We start from the raw sequence: 4,211 nt of genomic DNA, 5'->3' as shown, positions 1-4,211 counted from the left end.
CACATCCAGGGACCACCACACAGTGTCACTGCCTGAATCTTTATTGACATGGTGCTGAGGCTTTGTCTGCAGAAGCTGCTGGTCAGAGAGACAATAGGATGATTGTGTGTAGGTGTGTGTGTGTGTGAGCTAGGGCAGGCTCCAGCCCACATTGCAGGGGAGGGTGGTGGGATGTGTGACCAGATAACAGGGAGCTTCTAGAAGCCTCTTCCCTTCTATATACTTTAGCAATATTATCCTCCGTAAGACGATCTGTAATTCACTGAAATAATGATGAGTGCAATTGCGCAGATAACGCCCAGGATCAGGGCAACCATGTTCAGGCTCTTGGAGTGGACGCTTTTTCCTTGGCTCCAATCATGTCACCCACCATCTTCTTGTCCCTAGACTGGGAAGAAGGGGGAGAGGTCACAGCCGATTCTACTGACCCAATGCCCTCTTCAGGCCACCACACCACACCACTGCAGCCTCTGGTTCGTCTCTGCCCTGGACTCACAGTCCCTGAAGGCCTGTCATGTGGCCTCACCTGTGCTCACAGGAAAGACCCCACTCAGTGCTCACACATACCTGTGAACACTCATAGACACTCACACAATTACACATGTGTAATTATGCAGGTGTGTATCCCATACATACTTGCTACTCATTGACACCAACATTCCCACAGTCACCGACACCATTCAGGCACACGCGTACTGACACACACAGAGATCTCCCTCACAAACACACACATACACCTCCTCACTCCCACTCTCACAAACTCCACGCTCCTCCATCCCTCACCAACTCCCACTCACTTACACTGCCGCCCCTTGCTGGACAGTGAGACCCTCCCCCACATGGGAGGGGCTGTGGTGGGTAATTAAGAGGAGGGGGTGGGGCAGAGGGAGGCAGGAGCAGCAGGCAGGAGCTAAGAGGCTTGTTGGATGAGAGAGGCTGCTTAGCTTAGAAGCCATGTGAGCTTATGCACATGGCGGTTAGGGCCTTGTCATGAAGCTAATGTCTCCTGAAACTTCAAGGGACTTCCTCTGGATCATTTCTTCACCATTATCCTGAACTCACAGACCTGCCAGGCCTAAGGGGCGGCAGGTGCCGGCCTAGCCGAGGAGGCCTCCCCACCCACCAGCCACCACGAGGACTCCATAATTAACAATGAACGCAACATCACACACAACCTCACACACACTCACACTCACACACAACCTCTGTCTCACTTACATACTCAAACACACACCCCCATCTCAGGTTTCCACACTCGGGGCCATGCAGAGAGCTGCACCATACAACCCTGCCTGCTCTCTGGGTGACGTCCCAGCCCCACTCACCTTCACGGAGTAGGCGAAAGCCATGAAGCCCAGGCAGCAGACGTTGAAGAACAGAGTGTTGAACAGGGACCACACAATGTGATCGGACACGGAGACCTCAGGCTGCATGTTGATGACGGTAGAGGTGACAGGCATTGGGCCCCTGGGCTGCCCCTGCATGGTCATCTCGTGCTTATGATGGGCCATCCTACTTATGGGGAGCAAGAGCTGCTGCAGAAGAAAGACCCTGTGGGGAAGTGGGCTCTTGGCTGACCAGGGCTGCTCAAATAGCCTGTGGGTGGGTCTGGCTCCTCCTCTCCGTGACTTCCCGTTCTCTGGAGCCTTTGTCTCCTGCCCAGAGTCTCCACCTTCAGCTGACTGGGCATCACCAGGAGCTGGCACAGAGGATGTGCACACCATCCAGGGCAGTAGTCTTGGGGCAGTTGCTGCCCAGACATGGGGGCTCATCTCAGCTGACCTCTCCTCATTGAGGATTTATTGGGAAGTTTCTGTTCTCTTTGTTAAAGTCTTGCCCCATAAAACTCTCAAAATGAGCTTTGGGTGAACATGGCCAATACTGGCACAGTTACCCACCCATGTTCACCTTGTAATCGAGGGTCCCACCCAGTGCCAAGGGTCCAGGGCTGGGACACACCTGGTGGGCACAGTCAGCGGCTCCCTGTGGGCCACCTGTGAAGGGAGGCATCGCCCTTCCTCTCAGGTATCCCTTATCAGACTCGGCCTTATTGTCTGTCCCCACTGACCTGGGACCATGGTCCAGATGCTGCTCCTGGCAGGCCCAGAACCCACACCAGCGGTGCAGGAAGGAAGCCAGGCAGGAGGGGCATGTGTGGGTTGGGGAAACCCTCGGACCCGAACAGCTCAAGGTCTGGAGGCCTCTGAGTCCCAAGACCCATCTCGGCAGCCCTGGGACCCAGAGCTGCACACCAGAGCCAAGGAAGATGCAGAGAGAAAGGCCCAGGGCCACACGGGCCCAGCAGTGTCAGAGAGTGTCAGTGCTCCGAGCCTGCCCCTTGGAAATCAACGGGCAGTGGCCGGAGAGTGAGTAGGACCCAGCAGGAATAGGGGCTTGGCCTGTGTCCCCTCCAGAGGTCGGCCTTGCATGATGGCATGTGCCTGAGATGGTGACTTTCTTAGTTTAGGGCGCAGTTCCCATTCTAGGGGAGTCCCACTCTGATGGGATTTGTGTTTTTTGTTAACCCCATCCCCCTTCCAAATCCCCTCCAAATCTTCTCTCTGCCCCTCAGGTGATCTTCTTCATACTGACCAAAGACCCCTCCCAGAAATGGTCAGGTCTTACCTTAAGGCAAAGTTATGTAGAAGATGGCGGATGGGGTAACATGAAGATCACCTGAGGGGCGGAGAGAAGATTTGGAGGGGACTTGGAAGGGGGATGGGAGTAACACTTTATTTTTTTCCCATTTTAAAAGTGACTTTATGATGTTAATTTATATTTAATTTTCTTTTTTTTTTTTTTTTTTTTTTGGTTTTTGGGCCACACCCGGCTCAGGGGTTACTCCTGGCTATGTGCTCAGAAATTGCTCCTGGCTTGGGGGACCATATGGGACACCGGGGGATCGAACCGAGGTCCGTCCAAGGCTAGCGCAGGGAAGGCAGGCACCTTACCTTTAGCGCCACCGCCCGGCCCCTATATTTAATTTTCTTTAATAATTATCCATCAATTATGACATAACTCAGAATCTAAAGCTGTTTTTCATGCACATAAAATACACGAGAAAATCTCAAAGCTTTAGCTGAATGTACTGAGTAATCTTGATGAGGAAAAACTTCTTAAACCTTTTAGGTCTTATATATCTTAAACTCCTCTTTCATTAAACTGCCCCATTTTAGAATCCTAGCTGGCAAACAGAAACCCCTGCCAGAAGGGTCTCAGGCAGCCAGCTCCAGTTAAGATAAGAGCAAACTCTGCTCTCACAGCTCCCCAGGACAGCAAGCCTGGGAAATAAAGACCAGCCTTGGGCATGTGAGACCCAGACCCATTTATGCTTACTGTTATTCATGTTTTAGCTGCCACTTTAAGTTTTATAAAGTATATATACACATATATACATATATATAGTTAAGTTAGTCATTAAGTATTCTTATATTACTGCTAATAACTATAAGCCTAGAGTGATTTCAGCAGTACCAACCAGAGGAGGCTCCCGGCGCCAGAAAGCCCAACTCCCATGCTTCTGGGGCTGACGTATATGCCACTCTGTGCAAAGGAATCTGATGACTAACACTCCATCCTCCCTGGAAGGAACCTTGAGTTTTAATGATCCCCTTTCTTCTTTGTAACCAACAAGGCCAGGTTATCACATCCTGGTCCACTGTGACAAGATAAGCTGACATCTGCAACATGTAAGCATGAGGTTGATGAGTTTTAATGACCATCTCTTTGTTCAACGAATGTCTCTTTCTTCTAAGTCATGTCGCCTTTCTGAAAATGTAAGCCGATATTCACTACATCTGTGACTGATAAGGGAAATAATGCTGTTCTTGCTTTGAAATTTCCTATATAAACTCTGCAGAAAAGAGCCTGGGGTCTCTGCTCTGAGATCTGTCTCAGCAGACGACCCTGACTGGCCAGAATAAACTCACCTTTTGCTTGTGCATGGTCTGAGTCTCTTTGAAACCTCGAGGCCCCGAAAGGACAGGGGGCTCATTGCCCTAGACCCTAACAATCTGAGTCCATCTGTGAACAAGATGGCAATGAAATCGAAGTCTTTTCCATTGAACAAGAGATTATATTGGAGGGGCCGGGAAGGTGGCGCTAGAGATAAGGTGTCTGCCTTGTAAGCTCTACCATGGAACGGACTGACTGCGGTTCGATCCCCCGGCGTCCCATATGGTCCCCCCAAGCCAGGGGCGATTTCTGAGCAC

At 51.0% G+C, this 4,211-nt stretch overlaps 1 pseudogene; it reads right to left on the bottom strand.

Annotated features, from left to right (window-relative positions):
• Positions 1 to 233: 233 nt before the first annotated feature.
• On the bottom strand, positions 234 to 1,566 carry LOC126018841 (interferon-induced transmembrane protein 3-like; annotated as a pseudogene).
• Positions 1,567 to 4,211: the final 2,645 nt, after the last annotated feature.

This window comes from Suncus etruscus, chromosome 9 (genome assembly GCF_024139225.1).
Source record: "Suncus etruscus isolate mSunEtr1 chromosome 9, mSunEtr1.pri.cur, whole genome shotgun sequence".
Lineage (NCBI taxonomy): Eukaryota > Metazoa > Chordata > Mammalia > Eulipotyphla > Soricidae > Suncus > Suncus etruscus.
This window is presented reverse-complemented; position numbering and strand designations above follow the sequence as displayed.